Source organism: Protopterus annectens, chromosome 4.part1 (assembly GCF_019279795.1).
Source record: "Protopterus annectens isolate FY-2018-M chromosome 4.part1, PAN1.0, whole genome shotgun sequence".
In the NCBI taxonomy this organism is placed as follows: Eukaryota; Metazoa; Chordata; order Ceratodontiformes; family Protopteridae; genus Protopterus; species Protopterus annectens.
In genome coordinates, this window is record NC_056734.1 from 1002042401 (window position 1) to 1002064652 (window position 22252).

At 41.2% G+C, this 22252-nt stretch overlaps 1 protein-coding gene across 1 annotated transcript in view; it reads right to left on the bottom strand.

Moving 5' to 3' along the window:
* The window catches only part of LOC122801155 (deoxyribodipyrimidine photo-lyase-like), a 435348-nt gene that overhangs the window by 343806 nt on the left and 69290 nt on the right, over nt 1–22252 (bottom strand). The window lies entirely within an intron of this gene.

Genomic DNA, 22252 nt, shown 5'->3' on the forward strand with positions numbered 1-22252 from the left:
AAATTGTTAGCTGAAGAGTATGTAAACTTTAGAAGGTCAACAAGGTGAAGTAAAATGGAGGGAACTGCGAAAACCCAGGAGGAGACTGAAAACGATGTGATGGGACAGAGGTGGGAAAAGCAGACAGTTATGGCAGCAGCAGGAGAAAATTCTTCAGTCACCACCACAGAAAAAAGATTGAACAAAAGCATTCAGGGATTTTCAAAATAAGTGGTTCTTGCTGGACTATGTAGAGACAAGTCAATTAAGGCTGCAGGAAACACATTTTTACCAGGCATCCAGAGGGAGCAGTACACAAGCAAACTGATAAAATATGAACAAATTGCATTAAAACTGGCTGAACTTGAGAAGAGGTCACCAGACACAACTTGAAGTTTACAGCAGTACCAGAACAAGCTGAAGGGAAGAACTGTAAAGACTCTATGACAAAATGGCTCACCACATTGACTGGACTTTCTATTCCTGAAACAGAAATACAGAACACACAGAACAAATATTCCCAATGTAATACTGAGAAAAGCTGCCAAGACCTGTGCCAATTAAATAGAATTGTGTTCTAGTTTGTGGGGGAAGGAAGGAAGACCCTTAAAGGATGGAGACACAAGGGTTTAACCAGATAATTACCTTTTCATTACAAGCCATACCTCTCATCCACACTGCATTTGGCAAAATACTGTGATTTTAACCTCTAAAAGCACGTCTGCTCCTTCATTCCATTTTACCCTAGTTGGCTCGGATTTCTGCTCCTTCATTGGCTCTATTGTGCACCCTGTGCAAGACCAACTTCCTGGAGTTTATCAAAGGGATGAGTAGGAGTTGCCATTAGATGTTTAACACCACGTCGCCAAATTCAGAAAGGGCACTCCTTGACAGGGAGAAGGAAGATTTGAATAAATGCAGCTGTACCCCATAGGGACAAGTGCAGGGCAATCCTCAGAAACAAGCACACATGATGGGACCATAATATCAACAAGCTTTATAATAAAAGGAAAAGAATTTAGAAAAAAAATCATAAGCTTAATAAAATCCATCAAAGTGACATCTGAGGCTAAAATAGATATCTAAGCCAAAATAAAATCACAAGGCATTTTTTTTTTTTTTTTTACTTGTGCTCATAATCTCAAAAGCACAACACAACAATGTGCTGAGCTGATTGTGAGTGATGTTACCTACAGTGAGGCTGAAGATAACAGCGAACCTTCTGGCCAATAAACTTAGCTCTAAGTTTACCCCTCTCTCTTCTGTGTGCTCCTCAAGATACACTTGCAAGTTACTTGACTTCAGGTATAACACAAAATCACGTCCTAAAAGCGCTATCAAAATCTAAAAATACTGCATAGATGGGCCCTGACAATATCCTTGGAATTTATACCTCTCAAACCCTTAGAGCAAGAAATGTGAACAAAGCCATAAACAAAAGTGGGACAAAGGCTCAGAAATATGGACAATTTTTAAATATTGCTCTTACAAACTTAGAAAGTTGATAGAATAAGAGGTTTTAGATTAGCATGAATTTTCTGAAGGGTATGAAGTCTGAAACTCAAATGTCTGTCATTATTTTCTAACTTCAATCTTTAATGATTTGTCATTAATTTGCCAGAAAAAAACACAATTTTATGCAAAACAGACCAAAAATATGAGGCAAAAATCTGGATATTCTGTGTAAATCTGTACGGTTAAGAGGTATGCCTTGGCTGCATCTTAAATAGCATAAAGCACAATTTAGCCACACCCCTAACACTGCTCAATCTCAACCTCCACACAGACTTTGTATCAAGTGAATGGAACAGCTACAGTCATTCCCCTGCATAAGGCAGAACCTTCCAGAAGGTTCTATTCTGGGACATTTGCTGTATGTCAACTACTCTTCTTAAGTAAAAGCCAATACCAAAGACTCTTTGTTTGTAAGTGACTGCAAGATAAGTGCAGTCACTGAATCCCCAGACAACTTACTATCCTGCATGAAGGTTTGTCCCAGAAAAATAACTGGTGTCAAAAATCACAGACTGAAACAAAATGCCAAAAAGTGCATTACTACATCATTTGGGAAGTCATCTACCACAGATAATTACCACATTTGCAATACATCTCTAAGAGCTGACCCAGATATTAAGGATTTGGGAATTTATGTGGACACTGACCTAACGTTTGACCAACATATGCCCATTGTAGAAAGAAGGTCTTTCTACATTGCACAGCTTATACACAAACTGACTGTCATAGATCTAGGGATGTCATTCTCCCTCCTTTACTCAGCCCTCAATTAAGCCAATCATATAATGCTTCCCTTTGGCATGTACTTGTTCGGGCACATACAACAACTGAAACACCCTCAAAGATAATTTACTAAAAGGGTACGGTGCCTAAATGTGTTGTACTTGGACCGACTCAAAGTACTGTCGCTATACTTGGTTTCCTGTAGACCAGTGGTTCTCAAACTTTTATGGGCCAAGACCCACTTTCAAAAATGGTAAATTTTTGTGACCCACTACTCGCTTCGGCTTGCATGTGATGCACGCATGGTCCTCTTTAAAAGAAGGAGACACCGCCACCACAGAGTGTTTTTTTGTGATTTTACAGTGGCCATGTAAACTATTCTAATACTTTTAACTTTTAACAGATCCAAATCATGGTCAAATGGGGCCCTAGGCAGAGTAATAGATTGGGGCACCCCCAAGAGCAGACCCCTCACCATCCATACCAGTGTTCCATTACTTGGCTATTTCTCCCCGGTTAACATGAACACCAGTTACCATCAAATATATCATACTGTGTTTTCTATTTACTTTTACATGATTACAGATATTGAAATAAAATGGACAAACACTGAGCCATTTGCTTAACAGTCTCACAATGGAAATGGACTTGGCATGAGCAGTAAACCTCTTTGCCATTGAAACAGCATTAAAACCCACATTCAAATAAAATGCATTTGGCCAGTGGAGAATTAAAATTACCTTTGGGCTATGTTCTTTGACTCACCTTCCTGACTGTATTAAATTATATTCCTTGTATAACACAGCACCAATTGTTACAGTTTGTTTTAAATTTGCAGTTATGAACATTTTTCCAGTAATCAAGGAAACAGAATATATGATCCAATAATGACAAAACTGCCCATTTCAGAACATTTTAACCATAAAAGGCCAATGAAACTGTCATTACAATCCACCAGTTATCAGTCAATAAGCACAATTTCTGCAGAAGTACAATTCATCTCAATAATTCCACCTTAAACAGACTTCTAAATAATGAAGAGGCTGCTACTGGCAAACAACCTTACATTTCAGTGTTTCATCTACAAATTCCGTGCCTGTTGCCCTTTAAGAATTAACTGTCTACATTACATTAAAGGAAAATTGGTAAGCTGGTAATATTGCAATAGGGAACAACTGAGAAACCGACAAGTTCATAGGTACTAGGCATCTGATACAGAGGACACACTCAGGAATGCAGAACCCCTATTCCCCCCTAAAATGCACAAAATAATCAGCAACTATGACATTACATGCTATGCCTCCATACCTCTCAACCACTTTAGTACAAGACATTTGGATAAAGCCTAAAATAATGGGGGGGGGGCAAAGGCTCCAAAATAAGGACTTATTATAAAATAAATATTATGCTTATAGACTTAGAAAGCTGCTAGAACAGCAGCATTTGTCTTAGCATACATTTTGTGAAGGAAATGAAGTCTGAAACTCAAATGTATGACATTACTTATTTCAGTCCTCCATGATTTGCCAGAAAACAACAAATTTCATGAGGAATAGGCCAAAAATATGAGGCAAAAAAATGGACAGTTGAGAGGTATGCATTCCTCTCAACGTCTTAGTGCAAGGAATCTAAACAAAGCCTAAAATAATGTTGATACAATGGCCCAAAAATAGGGACAGATTTTAGAAAGGTATTAAACATTTTCTGAAGGATATGACGTCTGAAAATCATATATTCATCATTAGTGACTTCAGTCCTCTGATTTGCCATAAAACCACACATTTTATGACAAATGGACCAAAACTATGTCCAGATTTAGCCTCAGTTTAGAGGTATGTTAAACACACACACACACACACACACACACACACCCACCCTCTCTCTGCTCACACACACACACACACACAAACACACACAAACAGCCTTCTTTCTGCTTTCACACAGCAATACACACACACACACACACACACACACACACACACACACACACACACACATATACACACACACACACTCTCTCATATGAAAAGAATGGCTAGTTTAAATTACACACACACTTTCTCTTCCAAACAGAAGCAAACCGAACTGCTAGTTTAAGTTACACATGCACTTACCTTCTCTATAAACGAAACGGCTAGGTTAAATTCTGCGCACATGTGCACAATGGGTTTACCATGGACCTCAAAGGGGAAAATGCCACCACCCAGTGTTAAGTAATAGTTTTAATTAATGTTTTTATTTATTTTTAATGTTGAAGCATTTTAGCCAGAAGAAACCCACCCAAAATCAGCTTGTGACCTGCAAGTGGGTTGCAACCCACACTTTGGAAACCTCTGCTATAGACTAAGAGGTGACCTGTATCTGGTACATAAGGCATCTTCTGACCCAATACTGATGGGCGTTTACTGCACATCACAACATCAAATGGCATCAGAAATGCGCTCTCTATGGAAATAAATCTCTTCTGCATCATTAACAGAACAGTTTGGAGGGACATGTACATCTCAGAGAGGATACTGCGGCTCTTCACAAACTCCCCAGCCACAGTTCATCCCTGTCCATATTCAAGCACAACCCGGTGTATGGATGTGAAACAGAAAATTTACCCCAGAAATGCACCCCCCCCCCCCCACCAAACAAAAAACTACTGATGGACACAGGCAGCTCCTAAAAGCTTTATCTTATGCATGGGTTCCCTCATATTTTCTATGGTATGATCCTAGTTATTCTCATTACAGGTAATACATAACTATCGACCATGTGATGGGTAAAGTCAATCTCTATCCAGATGGTATAGGTTAATTGGGACATGAAAAAAAATTGGCTAGGCTTAAAATGGCCCACAAGGGCAGCTAATGTAGCACTTTCATATGAACCTCAGAGGTGATCCAAATTACTTGCTTCTTGAAAATAAACGAAAATGGAATACAATTCCAGAAAGGCATCAAAGAAGACTGCAGGGTGAGGTGACTCGTAGGAGTAAGAATAAGTACACACAAATTGTGTGGTAGCTGGGGACTGCCACGAAGCTGTCCCTAACTTTCCTCATATTTTTGTTTTTCTAGCATATTACTAGAGTTTCATATATTTTTTTTTAGAAAATGCATGCTAATGGAAGTTATTTCAGCAACTTTCAAGCATAAGAGAAATATTTAAAATCTGTCTGTGATTTTAGGACTTGTCTCCATCCCACCTTTTTTGTGTAGTTGCTTGCTGTAATAAAAGATACGGTGTCGACTTTGTCTCCATCCCACCTTTTTTGTGCAGTTGCTTGCTGTAATAAGAGATACAGTGTCTGGACTACGTAAATGATTGTCAAGTCACATTTTCTCTGTGTTGGCAATGCCACGTTTTTATTTTTTGAATATTCTCAGATAAAGAAAGAATTAAGTCATTCTGCTGACTGCTCTAGGCTGCAAACGGGTAGGTGTGTTAGTATGTGCAGACAGCTTTAGGGTATAGCTGTCACAGATTTTGCTGCATATATTTGGTCTGTTCCTCTTAATAGTAGTCACACTGTGCTGGAGTGCAGTTATTAAATAGTGTAGATATGACAGTTTTAAACTTGACATCTTTTAGAAAATAAAACTCTTACTTCTGATGAAGTTCCATTCAATTAATAAAAGGAACAAAAGCACTTAAAACGTATCTGCTCTCAGTTCATTGTTTTGTGGGTGTTCCACAAGTGTTCCAGTGACTCAGAAGTGTTTTGAAGTTCTTTGGCAAGGTTTTTCCTTGCTTTGTCTTGTGCCTGGTGTGTTGGATCTTCTAGAAAATACTTAAAAACTGGAAATTTGCTTAGCATAAAAGATCAAAGCCAAGAGGTTTACAGGATGGGGGGGGGGTCAAATATTCTTTATTTCAATTTTATATGTCACAATCACTAATAACGAACATCAGCAGGTATGAAATAACAGAGATCACATGAGCACTGTAATATTTAGAGCAAAACAAACAGTAAGCAGGAAGACTAACTATTCAAACTACTACCATAAACAAAGTATATACAAAGTGCCAATGCTTTCAATTGATCAATCATAACAACATGCAGCCCTCTACAGAAATTATACAATAAGGAGAACTCAACTAACACATCCATCATCCATTTAAGTTCCAAAACATACGGGTACTGGTAGAAAACTCTGTTCAAATCTCAGCAAGGAGTAAGAAAATAGAATCCCAGAGACACTGATTTTCCAGTCTTTTATGTGGGCTAGCGGTAATCATTTTTTGAGAAGTTATATATGTAATTGCCATATTCCTAAAACACCCCCAAGATAGTTTTGAGCGATCCATCCAATGTTTGGTAATATAGAACTTAACCAAAAGGCAGATATTGATCAATATCTTAAGTCGAAGAGATGACATATTGATATTGGTAATATGGAGTAAGGCCATTTCCCAAGTTAATGTTGATTTATGGTATCCCATTTTACTTAATCTAACCTTGAGAGAGCACCATAGGTTATGAGCATATTTACAAAACCATAATATATGGATAATGTCTGCTTGGGGGTGTGAACAACAAGGGCATGAGGTGGATATAGAAGCATTAAACGTATTTAAATGAGTTGGGGTATAATATAAATTGTTTGTAATCATAAATTGGGTAAACGTGAATTTCTTAAAAGGGGAATGTTTGAGCGTGAGTTTTATCGAATCTGTCTTTTGTTGCGAGGATATTTTAGCACCTTGTTTGCTCCAGAAGTCAGCAAAAATAAGTTCATTTCTATATAGATATGAGGAAAATGCTTTGTATGCAGTGGAAATCATATGTTTCTTGGAATTTAGACTTTGTAGAAGCTGCGTAACTACAGTAATCTCAGCATCTAAATTATGTTGATTTGGTGAGGAAAATAAGGTGAGTTCCTTTAATTGCCTCACAATAATAGTATAAGCTTTGAACAAAGAAAGAGCTTCTCTGAGTTCTGTCACAGAGATGTTTGAACTTATAGAAATCCCACATCGTAAAGTCCTTAATCAGGGGGAAGTTATTCAAATTTATCATTTGACCCCCCAATTTAATATTGGGATTAAGATGAAGGGGCTGAAGTAGTAAGAGAGCGTTAGCTAGTCCCATAGAATTAAATAATTCCTGGAAATTCTCAATTAGATCTCTCAACATATTGTGTAATTTAGTTTCTCTAGTTGAAGTTTTCGTCAAGAAGGGTAAAACTTTGGGATTAATGTTGCTAAGAGTATGGTTATACCATCATTTAATCCACAAGGGAGTCCATGACAGGGGGTCAGGGGTATAACTGGCAATTGCTAGGAGTCTACTAGCATGAATAATTCTGTAGTATAGGATGAGATTGGGCATCGCCATGCCCCCCCCGACTTAGGAAATGTAAGTCTATAATAGGACATTCTAACCGATTTTGGGTGCCATACAAATTTTGCGATTTCATTCTGTATTTTCTTAATGAAGGTGATTGTAACTGGGGATAGGGAGGAGTTACATTGATAAAGAATTTTGGGAGTATATTCATTTTGACAACAGACATTTTTGAGAGTGTAGAAAGCTTTAGTAATTGCCATCTTTTCATATCATGTGAGATAGTGGTCCATATTCTGTTTAAGTTAGCTTGCAGAACAGAAGAATATGAATGATCATATGAGACACCTAAGTAGTCGAGGGAGTGACAAATACGCATAGGTAAAACTGGAAAAAGGTGAGGTTTGTGTGCTGCAGGATTAATTTGGAAAATACTAGATTTGTTAGCATTAATCTTGAAATCTGAAATTGCAGCAAAAGTATTTAGGGAATTTATTAATTTCATGGCATCATTTGAGGGGTGCATAAAGTACAAATTCAGGTCATCTGCGAAGGCAGTAAATCTAATATTAGAGTTGCAAATCCTAGGGATAGCATGGTAAGATTTCTGCGCCACAAACAGGAGCAATACCTCTAAATATAGATTGAACAATAGAGGAGACAGGGGGCATCCCTGTCTAGTTCCATTTGTAATTTTTATCGGATTCGAGAATTTCCTGTTTATGTATAAACGAGGGTTTGAGCTGTTATATAAAACCTTAATGAGGTTTATAAATTCAGGAGGGAGGCCAAATTTCAAAAGAGCTAGGAACAGGAAGTCCCAGTTCACCCTATCAAAAGCCTTACAGGCGTCCAATATCAAAGCATATCTAGGATTGGGGTCTTGTTTGGTTATTTTTATTATAGATTCTAATGTTATGGTGTTATCCCACGTGTGTCTACTCCTCATAAAGCCAGCTTGCTCAGGGGAGATCAACCCATCCATTACTCTTTTCACTCTATTGGCCAGTATAGAGGAGAAAATTTTAATATCAACATTCATAAGTGATATCTGTCTATAGTTATTGGGGTTAGTAGTGTCTAATGTAATTTTGGGAATCAAGATAGTTTTAGAATAATTAATGTATGGGTCCCTAGTACCATAACTGGCAAAAGATTTAAATAAATCTAGTAGAATAGGGGCTAGAGTAACTTTAAATGCTTTATAGAATTCCAACGAGAATCCATCTGGACCAGGGGCTTTCCCTAATTTCAGATTATCAATAACTTCTAGAATTTCCTTTACCGTAATCTGGGCCGATAGTAAATCTTTTTGTGATTCAGTAACTTTCGGGAAGGTAATCCCATCCAAAAATTTCGTCATCTCTTCCTTAGTGGTCGTAAAATTATCATTAGCATAAATTTCAGAGTATATTTGGTAAAAAAGCTGAATAATGCTTTCATCAGATCTATAAGACCGATTGTTATACTGAAGGCAAGAAATTCTAGGGGATCTAGGAGTGTTGAGAATTAATCTAGCTAAAGCCTTAGAAGGGATTTGTATATATTCTGAATATTTCGCTATAAATCTATATTCCCAAATAGACAGATTTGATTGGTGATATTCAAACAGCTCCTTTTGCTTTGCAATTAATTCCTTTTCTGTGTCCTCAGAGTAACTATCAATTAATTTCTTGTCCAAATTAGTAATATCCCTCTGAAGCTCGATTAACCTTCTGGCCCGTAATTTCTTAAGAAAACTCGGTTTCTTGATAAAAAGACCCCTGAGTACAGCTTTAGCTGCGGCCCATCTGATATCGAAGGAGATATTTTCATCCTGTTTAGCTCCAAAAAGATCCTTTAGAGTCAAATTAATCTCATTATCTAAAGATTTGTCCTGCAGAAGGTTAGAGTTTAAGGACCAAGTAGGAGTTGTATTAACTATATTCTGAGTTAAACTTATTTCCAAAACTATTCTTGAGTGGTCGGATAGGAAACGGGGTTCTGTTGAGAACTTAATTGTTCTGTTGTTGAAGTAACTTGAAATTAAAAAATAGTCAATACGGGACCATGACTTGTGACACCTGGAACTGGAAAAGTAAGTAAAGTGATTGTGCTTATAATCAAAAACCTTAGTACTAAAGGCAATCGGGTCAATTAATTCAAAGTCATCTATCAGGTCTATCAAGGCCTTGCAAAACACTGAGTTCCCAGATCTATAACTACCAAAACGATCTGACTGGGGATTAATGACCACATTCCAATCACCTCCAGTTATTAGTCGATGGCTTGGGAATTTAAGTAAAAGATTATAGATAGTCATAATAAAATCTGTGTGCTCGGAGCATGGCCCATAAATGTTGAGAAATAATATTGGATTATCTATTGTCTGGAAACAGCAGGTAAAGTAACACCATCTGCCATCTTGATCATTCCCTTTCGAAATGATCTGTGCCTGGAAGGATTTTTTAACAATAATCGCCACCCCTTTGGAATTATTAGCCGAGCCAAAGAAAATAATATCCTTAACCCAAGTCTTTTTATTTTCATTAGCCCAATCAGTGTTCAGCAAGTGAGTCTCTTTCAAAAAACAAACATCGCAGTTAGCCTTAAGAATCAGATGCATAATTAACTTTTTTTCCCAATATTATTGAGTCCTCTAACATTCCACGAGGAAACTGTCAAATCATTAGTCATATTAAACATAATGATATTAGATATGTTAAGCAGAAATTAAAAAAAACGATTCTATACAGATAATTATATAGAATTGAAAAAGCAAAAACTAGTGAAAAACTGACACATATATTTATATACCATGAGATTAGGGCAGTACATTGTAAGCCAATGGCACCAAAATCCCTCAAATCTACATCCGTGCTTACCCACACCACTATAGCTATTGAGAGAATGCATAAGTAAAAACATGTAGTTAAAACTATAAATGAGTAACGTGAAACCATTTTAACCATAATGAATATAACACAGCCAATATAGTATTTACAAAACTCATACAAAGTCATACCAAGTCCAAGATCAGACATCACAACCCTACTTAACATGCTAACAGCACCCAGTATATCTTATGTCAATCATATATATGAATAGCTTAACCATGCAGAAAAATTATCAAATAGCCTGGTATAATTATATTATTGGTTGTAAGGGAATTGCAATAAGCATAACTCAATTATATATAATAAGTAGAACCAAAAAATAGGATGTACTCCATTAAGGAAGGGCTAATGCCTCTTCAAGAAATTATTATAGCATACCAGTCCATCACCACAAATCTTAAAAGGTCTAGAGCAAACGACGAACAGCCCATCCCATGCCATAAAGTCAGTAATGTGCGAACAAAACTATATGCTGTCTGGGCTATCGACAGACCCTACAGACATCCTGGAGATAACTTTCCTGAAGAAAAAGAGGAAATCAGTTCCATAAACCTCGAAATGTGCTCGCTCAAAGGAATCCTTTCGAATGCATATAGTCAACGCGCACCGCTGGCACCGGATACGCGAGTCTTTCCTCTTAAATGTGCAACAGCTAGTGCTGCCTGTGCGTCACACTCAATGAAGTCCACTCACTATATCTACTAGCGTGAACATGGTTCCTAAGGGTTAACAAGGCAACATTTAAAGAATAAAACAAATACATGGATTTAATGTCATAACGAGAAAGTAAGTGTATAACTGCTAGTAGTGGGAGAATACCCAAAACGTAATTTGCGAGCATATATTACTATTAAGGCAGCACAAGCTTAGGTGGAAGGATCTGAACCGAAACATTTAAGGAACACCGCTCTAGCTTCATTCGGGGATGACATAGAAAGTTTAGATTCTTGATGTGCGAAAGTCAGTGTTGAAGGGAACTTCATCTGAAATTTAATTTTCTTTTGTATGAGATCAACTGTCTGAGCCAGTTCTGACGCATTTCTCGGATTTCAAGGGGAAGGTCCTGGGTAATTATTAGCAGTTGGTTGTTCCATATGAATTTCTTAACTTTTTTGAAGGCTGACAGAATATTTTGGACATCTTGAAAGTTGAGCATTTTAATGTAGACTGGTCTTGGTACGGAGATTAATTGCTGTCTCCGAAGTGCTCTGTGGGCTCTTTCAATGTTGTATTTGTGCACGGGGTTTGTATCTTTGCAGAGACTATTAAATATTTGCGTTGCCACATCAATTAGTTGACCAGGCTCGAATTTCTCACTTAAGCCTCTAATTATCAAGTTATTTCTTTGGCTTCGTGCTTCTAGGTCCACGATCTTAGATTGCATGGAGCTAATAGTTTTATCTTTAATTTGGAAGGATTCTTTTAAGGAGTGAATTTCAAATTAATTTGCCTTGGATCTCTCTTCAAACAGATCCAGTCTATCCATAATTTTATGTAATGAAATGTCAAAGGTGTTAAATTTGGCCGACAGTTCTTGAATAACCACTTGTAGAGGTGTAAGCGCATTTTTTAGTTCCTCCATTACCAATACATTTTCAGGGTTTTGTCTAACCGGCTCTTTGGAATGCTCTAATACCAGTTTTGATGATCTCAGCCTTTTGGTATCTTTTTCTGGGGAGGTAGTGATGGCTGAGAATTTAGATTTAGTAGTTTGAATGTCCATATTCTCCGAATCTCTCGATGTTCTATTCATTTCACGAAGATTTCAGGAGCTGTCACTGAGAATGGTGCTGGAGTTCAGGCCTCTAATAACCGCGTGTCGGAACAGTTGCGCACAGCAGGGACTTAACAGCGCTTGTTATCAATCTGGATAATTATAGTACCTCAGATTAACTCCTCAAGATCAGTTATAAGCAAATTTAGCGCAAGGTACAAGATCAGCCTAGGATTACTTAATTTAGACAGCCAAACCAAAGATGAGCACTGGAGCTATAAGGAGAAGGTACCTATTAGACGCCCACCATCTTGGAACTCTTAGGGGGGGGGGGTTTGAACTATATGGTTTTGTCAGCAGCAAACATTTCTGGGCCATTATTTCTATACTTGTTCATTTTGAACACAGAACAGACAACTGAGTCATACAAGTGGCCGTAACTGATGGTCACAGTGCAAGTGTGTAATTATAAACACATACATACACATACACACACCCACACACACACACAGAGTGTTGCCAATACTGACCTAAAGCAGTGTTGCCAAAATGAAGGTCTAACAGGGTAGATGTAAACATTCATGCTCCCACCATCAGTGCTGTGTGAATTTATATACACCTCAGTTCTCACTGCAATAATTCTGGACCCTTTGCTATGATTTTTGATGACGACTGACTGCTATGATTTCGAAAGCTTAAGTGGTATGTTACCAATATAAACTAAAAGAAATGTGTTTCTCCATTTCATAAAGCTCTGTAAATCCAAGGAAAACCAGTATCAGTGTGGCAAGTCAGGTACTAGTAAAATATCTCAAATATCACTAGTAGTAGTAACCGGGTCCATGAACAAATAAAAACTCAGTTAAACTTTAATAAAATTCACAGAAATAATAAAATGTAAGTGTAAAAACACTTTTACTATAAGGCTTCATAAGGCAGATATCGTAAGCAGTTTCTTTAGTTATATACAATCATATAACAAAATACTGTTATGAACTTGATTATGCAATCGTCTTAAATACGGTTCATTGAGCCCTGGAGAATGTGAGCTTTAAACCTGAAAATCCATTTTAACTCTTCATGTTCAGTTAAAAGTATAATGTCTCCTCCCCTCAGTGGTTCTGACAAAACGCTTAATATTAAAAATTTAAAAATATGTTTGGGTAATGTGCTTGTATAATGCTTTGGTTGTAATTTGCCTGTTGATATCGGAGATGTGCTGGCTTATCCTTTCTTTTAATTTTCTCTTTGCCTTCCCTATATAATATGCCCTACAGTTACAACACACTGTTAAATAAATAAGATTGTGCGTGTTGCAGTTGTCATAGGCTTACAAGACAAAAGGTTTCCCACCTACAGGGTGCTCAGTATATTTTTCGGGTGTATATCAGAACACCGAAAGTTCATACTTTCGAATGTTCTTACATCGACCCCTAATAGCGAAACGACAGATAACCAAATTTTTTCCTAGGGAAAGAATTTGGTTGTCCGTTTCTGTCGTTTCGCTATTTTCAGCGCTGTGGTGTAAAGTTATGGGTCGGGTTCAGGTAAGTGTGCGATTGAGCGTGGGTTAGGGTGCGAGGGAGGTATGTGTGCGATTGTGTGGACATGAGGATTAGAGCGGGTTAGGTGAGTTAGGGTTAGGGCGCGGGTGAGGTGAGTGTGCGACAGTGACGGACCTTAGGGTTTGGGTTAAGGTAAGTGGATAGTTAGTGGTGATTGTACAATTTAGTGTAGGGTTACCTGTAAGATTTTGTGTGTGTGTGTGTGTGTGTGTGTGTGTGTGTGTGTGTGTGTGGATTGCTGTTTGTCTGGTGTGCTTGTGTTGTGTGTATGTGTTTTGGAACAACAAATTTTTTCCCTAGGAAAAAATTTTCTGTTCTGAATGTTCGATGTCACCGTTCGCTGATTAGGGGTCGATGTAAGAACATTTGAAATTGTGAACTTTCGGTGTTCTGATACAGACCCATATTTTTCAGTATAAATAAAACTACACTGAACACAGTTTACTTCTAAAGGTACCCTGATTATTACTAGTGAAATAAAATTGATTGGTCGTCTGTTCTTTATAGCATAACACACACACACACACACATATATACATATATATATATATATATATACATATATATATATATATATATATATACATACATATATATACATATATATATATATATATATATACATATATACAAACACATATATATATATATATATATGTATATATATATATATATATGTATCTATATGTATATATATCTATATATATTTATATATATACATATATCTATATGGGTCTACTTCTAATGACCGAAACACCGATTCGCCGACAGGGAAATAAGGCCAGAACAACGACAACACACAAACCCGACAACGCGAAACACCGAACACCATAACACCGACACACTACACGTAAACAGCACAGTACACTACAACACATATCCACTAGCCCTAACCCAAACCCTAACCCTAAGGATCGACACTACCGCACAGTCTCACTGCCTGCACCGTAACCCTAACTCACTTACACCCAACCCCAAGCTCCGACACTACCGCACACTCTCCTACCTGCACCCTAACCCTAACTCACTTACACACCCAACCCCAAGCTCCAACACTACGCACACTCTCCCTACCTGCACCCTAACCTAACTCACTTACACACCCTGAACCCCAAGCTCCGACACTACCGCACACTCACCTATCACACACCCTAACCCTACATCCCTGGGTATTGCACACTTACCTGTCCGCTCCCTACTCCTAAATCCCTCACTATCGCATACTTACCAGGTCGCGCTTACACATTCTCCTTGTCGGTCTTCCGTCTGTCGGGATTCGAGCGTGTCGGTCAACTGCGTTGTCGGTCGTTTCGTGTCGGTTATTTCCCTGTCGGCGAATCGGCGTTTCGGTCATTAGAAGGAGACCCATCTATATATATATATATATATATATCTATATATCTATATATCTATATATATATACATATATATCTATATATCTATATATATATATATACGTATATACATATATATATATATATATATATATATACATATATCTATATATACATATATCTATATATATATATATATATATATATATATATATATATATATATATATACATATATCTAGGTTCATAGGTAGGTACAAGGGCCTACGTAAGCCTAGCCAGCAAGGTTCCATGGCTTACGCCACCCAAGAAAGTTATTTCCCTGTGCCACTGTCGAGCAGACACAGAAGTGATCCCCAGGGTGTATTTCCTATTTCCCATCCACTCATCAAGATTTTTCTTGAAGAGTGCCAATGAAGAACTTTGCTTGACATAGATGGGTAGCTTGTTCCAGAGTATAGGAAGTCTCTGGGACAGGAATTTATCCCTCCAGCGTGTCCTGTTTATTGTGGTGACAAAGTTTAGGTCCCTAGAGCGTGTAGCTCAGAGGAATTGGGATTTCTTTAGGTGTAGCATGTCTAACAGCTCTGGGTTTAACATAGCTTTATATGTTAGGCAGAGATCACCTCGGAGTAGGCGATATGCTATGGAGTAAAGCTGGAGTTTTTTTGAGGCGGTCAGTGTAAGGCATTTGTTTGAGGACAGTAATCCTCTTTGTGAGGTATTTCTATGGCCTTTCCAGCTGCTGCAGATGTCTTGTGAGGTACATTCCAATAGGGGCGTTGTACTCTATAATGGGTCTAATGAGTGACGAGTTGAGGGGAACAATGACCTCTATTTTCCTGGATGAGAAACCTTTTATGATGAGGTGTGCCATGTAGAAGGACTTCCTGACTACTGTGGCAATGTGACTATCAAAGGAGAGACTACTGTCCACCTGGGTCCCAAGGTCTCTTATCATGCATTCAGTGTTAAGTAGACTGCTGCCTATGCTGTAGTTCATGGGTACAGAGTTTTTACCAAAGGGGAAGACACTGCACTTTTTGACATTAAGCTTGAGGCCATGGCTCTGACACCAGGCATCTGTCTCAGTGAGGCCCTTCTGTAGGATGTCCACATCATTTGGGGACTTGACTATGGCTCCTAGTTTGCAGTCATCTGCAAACTTCGTTAGCCAGAGGCCTTCTGTGTTAGCCTGTATTTCAGAGAAGTAGATATATGTTTTTTTTCAGAAATTCTTCTGTGACTATATCTAGGCAATTCACTTAAAGCATTTCAAAGCTCTGGAATGTCTATGAGGATAGACCAGTACTTGGTGGTAATTTTTTTTTTTATAGTGGATGGGTTCTCATTGTATGTTGACATACATCTGTAGGCCTTTCTGTGTTCTCTAGCAGATATGTTATTTTGTTTAGAAACATGAAATAAAGGATTAGAATCTGTGTCTAGTTTATTAAGAACAGCTATTTTGATATTATTTACGTTATTAGTTTTATAGCCTCAGTGTACAAATTCCTGCACAGTTGTTTGCAGTTGTGATTCCATGTTCAGATCATTCATACTTAACCTTGCAACCCTCATCAATTGGTTTTAACTATGCTAGTATATATGTGAGGAGGGTGCATACTCGTTCTATGCTAGTAGCTGTTCATCCTGACAGGTCTTCTATACATACTTTCTGTGATGTGCTCAACATATTAAGAGAAATACCTAAGAAAGAAGAGAAGAATTCACACAGAAACACGGCAGAGGTGTGTCTGTGTGGATTATTCTCTTCATTCATTTAGTTTTTCGCTCCGCACAGTTGCCAGTGGTTTTTATTTGTTACATCTGAAAACTAAGTTTATTCTTAGATTAGATATTTCACTTTTGAAAAGTAAAAAAAAAAATCTACAGTACTAAAATCATTGAATTCTGCTGTAGTTCCATTCCAAATTAAGAACGGGTCATCAACAAAGTGTTTATATAACTGGATCTTACTTCTACACGAATTATCGTAATTCAGTATTATCCCTTTTCCAGTGAAGCATCACAATATTGGTGTATGTATTAGCAACGGGGGTACCCATTGCTATACCTCTTGCTTATTTAAAAAGTTAACGCACAAACACACCCCCTCCTCTTTTACCCACATGCACAAACACATCCCTCCCTCTTTTACCCACGCACACAAACATACACACCCTCCCTCTTTTACACACCCCTCCCTCTCTCTTTTAACCAAACACACTCCTCCCTCTTTTACCCCCACACACACCTCCCTCCCTCTTTTACCCACACACAAAAATCCACCTCTCCCTTTTTTTACACACACACACCTGTCCCCTTTTACGCACACCTGTCCCTCTTTTACACAACACAGACCTCGCTCTTTTACCCCCCCACACACTCCCTCCCTCTTTTACCCATGCACACACACCCTCCCTCTTTTACCCATGCACACACACCCTCCCTCTTACCCATGCACACACACCCTCCCTCTTTTACACATGCGTACACACCCTCCCTCTTTTACACATGCGTACACACCCTCCCTCTTTTACACATGCACACACTGCTCCCTTCCTCTTTTACACACGCACACTGCTCCCTCGCTCTTTTACCCACACACACACACTCACTCCTTCCTCTTTTACCAACACACCCCACCCTCCCTCTTTTACTGACACACACACCCTTCCCTCCTCTTTTACCCACACACACACCCACCCTCCCTTTTACCCACACACACCCCCTACCCACCCTCTTTTAACCACACACACCCTTCCCTTCCTCTTTTAACCACATACTCCCTCCTCCTTTTTACCCCCACACACTCCTCCATCCCTCTTTTACCCACACACACCTCCTTTCCTCTTTTACCCACACACACCTCCTTCCCTCTTTTACCCACATAAACAGCCCTCTCTCCCTCTTTTACCCACACACACACCTCACCCTCCATCTTACCCACCCTCCCTTTTACCCCCACACACACCTCTTTCCCTATTTTAACCACTCGCATCTCCTTCCCTCTTTTGCCCACACACACCTCCCTCCATCTTTTACCCACACACATCTTCGCTATTTCACCCACACACCTCCCTCTTTTACCCACACACACTCCCCTCCCTCCCATGTTTACAAATGCACACAAACACTCCTCCCTGCCACTTTTAGCCCCCCCACACACACCCTCCCATTAACCCATGCACACACACCCTCCCTCTTTACCCACGCACACACACCTCCCTCTTTTACCCATGCACACACATTTCCCCCCGCTTTTACCCATGCACATATACCTCCCCCTTTTACTTATGCGCACACACAATCCTCCTTCCCTACCCAAACACATACACCCTCCTACCCTCTTTACCCACCCACACACACCCTCTCTCTTTTACACATGCGCACACACAATTTTCCCTCCCTCTTAACCCCCACACACACCCTCTTTACCCACAACTCCCTCTTTTACCCACACACAATCCTCCCTCCGTTTCTTACACACATGCACACACAAACTTCCCTCCCTCTTTTACCCCACACACACAGTCCTCCCTCCCTCTTTCCCCACACACACCCTCCCTCTTTACCCACGCACACACATCTCCCTCCTTTATCCACACACAATTCCCTCTTTTCCCCCCACATACACCTCCCTCCCTCATTTACCCACGCACACACCCCCCTTTTACCTATGCACACAATCCTCTCTCCCTCTGTTACACACACACACACACACACACACCTCCCTCTTTTTCCTCGCACACACACCTCCCCCTCTCTTTTACCTATGCACACACACACACAATCCTCCCTCCCTCTTTTACACAACACACACAATCCTCCCTCCCTCTTTCACCCACACACACCTTCCCTCTTACCCACACACACCCCCCTCCCATGTTTACCGACAGACACTCCTCCCTCCAACTTTTACCCACACACACACTCACATCCCTCCCACTTTTACCCACACACACACTCCTCCCTCCCACTTTTACCCACACACACTCCTCCCTCCCACTTTTACATGCACACACACACTCCTCCCTCCTACCTTTACCTGAACACACTCCCCCCTCCTTTACCCACACACACACAAAACCCCATTTTACCCACACACTCCTTCCTCCCACCCACACACAGATGCACACTCCTCCATCCCTCTTTTACCCCCACACACAATCCTCCCTCCCTCTTTCACATACACACACAATCCTCCCTCCCTCTTTTACCCACACACACACAATCCTCCCTCCCTCTTTTACCCGCAGACACAATCCTCCATCCCTGTTTTACCCACAGACACAATCCTCTGTCCCCCTTTCCCCACTCACAAACACACATACTCCCCCCCCACACACACATACACACTCTCCTTCTCTCTTTACCCACATGCACACACGCCCTCCTTTTTTCCACACACACACACCCTCCCTCTTTACCTACACACCTTCCCTTCCTCTTTACCCACACACCCTTCCTCTTTACCCACACACACACCCTACGTCTTTATCTACACACACACCCTACGTCTTTACCCACACACACACCCTACGTCTTTACCCACACACCTCCCTCTTTTACACACACACACAAATACTCCCTCCCTCTTATCCACACACACATACACCTTCCCTCTCTCTTTATCCACGCACAGACACACCCTCCCCCTCCTTTTACACAGGCGCAGACACACACACTTCCCTCCCTCTTTTAGCCACGCACAGACACACCCTCCCCCTCCATTTACACAGGCGCAGACACACACACACACTTCCCTCCCTCTTTTAGCCACGCACACACAACACTCCCTCCCTCTTTCCTCACACATACACCCTCCCTCTCTCTTTACCCACACACTCTCCATCCCTCACTACCCCCCACACCTTCCCCTCCACACACACCCTCCCTCTTTACACACACACCCTCCTTTACAAACCCACACACCCACACCTCCCTCTTTTACAGATGCACACACACCTCCCTCCCTCTTTTACACATGCAAACACATACCTCCCTCTTTTACCCACACACACAACCCTCCCTCCTTCCTCACAGACATATACCCTCCCTACCTCTTTACTCACATAAACACACCCTTCCTCCCTCTTTACCCACTCAAACACATCCTCCTTCCCATTTACCCACACAAACACACCCTCCCTCTTATCTACACATGCACACTCCTCCCGCCCTCTTTTACCCACACGCGCGCACTCCTCCCTCCCTCTTTTACCCAAACGCACGCACTCCTCCCTCTTTTACCCACACGCATGCACTCCTCCCTCCCTCTTTTACCCACACGCACGCACTCCTCCCTCCCTCTTTTACCCACACGCACTCCTCCCTCCCTCTTTTACCCACACGCGCGCACTTCTCCCTCCCTCTTTTACCCACACGCACACTCCTCCCTCCCTCTTTTACCCACACGCACATTCCTCTCTACCTTTACCCATATACACACACACACACTTCCCTCCCTCTTTTACCCACACACACCCTACCACCCTCTTTTACCCCCCCCACACACACCCTCCCTATTTGCCCAAACACACTCTTCCTCCCTCTTTTACACATGCACATCTCCCTCTTTTACCCCCACACACTCCTGCCTCCCTCTTTCACCCCCCCCACACACACACACACTCCTCTGCCTTTTACCCCCACAAACTCCTCCCTCCCTTTTACCCATACCCACACAGTCCACTCTTTTACCCACATACACTCCGCGCTCCCTCTTTTACCCACACATGCTCCCTCCCTCTTATCCACACACCCCTTCCCCACCCTCTTTTACCCACACACCCCACCCCTCTCCCTCCCTTTTTACCTGCACACCCCCCATCCTCCCTCCCTTTTTTACCTACACACCCCCACCCTCTTTACCCAACACACACCTCTTTTTACCCCACACATGCACACCCTCGCCCTCTTTACCCACACACACCCTCCCACCCTCTTTTACCCACACAAACACACCCTCCCCTCCTCTTATCACACACACTCCTCCCTATTACCCACATGCACACTCCTCCCTCCCACTTTTACCCACACACACCTTCCCTCCCTTTTACCCGCACACACCTTCCTTCCCCATTTACCCATGCACACACACTCTCCCTTCCCCATTTACCCATGCACACACACTCTCCTTCCCTCTTTTACACGTGCACACCTCCCTCTTCTACCCGCACACACACACTCCTGCCTCCTTCTTTCACCCCCACATACAGTCCTCCCTCCCTCTTTTACCCACACACACCTCCCTCCCTCTTTTACCCACACATACACACTCCTCTCTCTTTTACACACACCTCCCCTCCCTCCCTCTTTTACCCCACAGACACCCTTCCCTCCTTTACCCACACACACCCCTCACTTCCTCTTTTACCCACACACACCCCTTCCTCCCTCTTTACCCACATACACAAACACCTCCCTCACATTTTACCCACACACACCTTCCCTCCCTCTTTCACCCACACACAAACCCTCCCTACATTTTACCCCGACAAACTTCCTCCCACTTTTACCCACACATGCACACTCCTCCCTTCTACTTTTATCCACACACACTCCTCCCTAGCACTTTTACCAACACACACACACACTTCTCCCTCCCACTTTTACCCGCACACACACTCCTCCCTCTTTTACCCACACACACACTCCTCCCTCCCTCTTTTACCCACACACACACACTCCTCCCTTCCTCTTTTACCCACACATGCATACTCCTCCCTCCCTCTTTTACCCACACACACTCCTCCCTTCCTCTTTTACCTGACCATTCACACTCCTCCCTCTTTTATCCACACATACAGTCCTCCCTCCCTCTTTTACCCACACACACACCCCTACCCCTCCTTTACCCCCCACACACACCCTTACCTCCCTCTTTACCCACATACACACACCTCCCTAACACTTTTATCCACACTCACCTTCCCTCCCTCCTTTACCCACACACACACACCCTCCCTACGTTTTACTCCTACAAACTCCTCCTTCCCTCTTTTACCCACACACACACTTTTCCCTCCCTCTTTTACCCATACACCCTCCTCCCTCTACCACACATGCACACATGCCTCCTTTTACCCCAACACATACCCCTCCCTCTTTTACCCCCACACACCCCTCCCTTTGCGCACACACACACACACACACACACACACACACACACACCTCTCTTGCGCACACACCTCTCTTACACACACACACACACCTCCCTTTACACATACACCTCCCTTGCGCGCACACACACACCTCCCTTGCGCG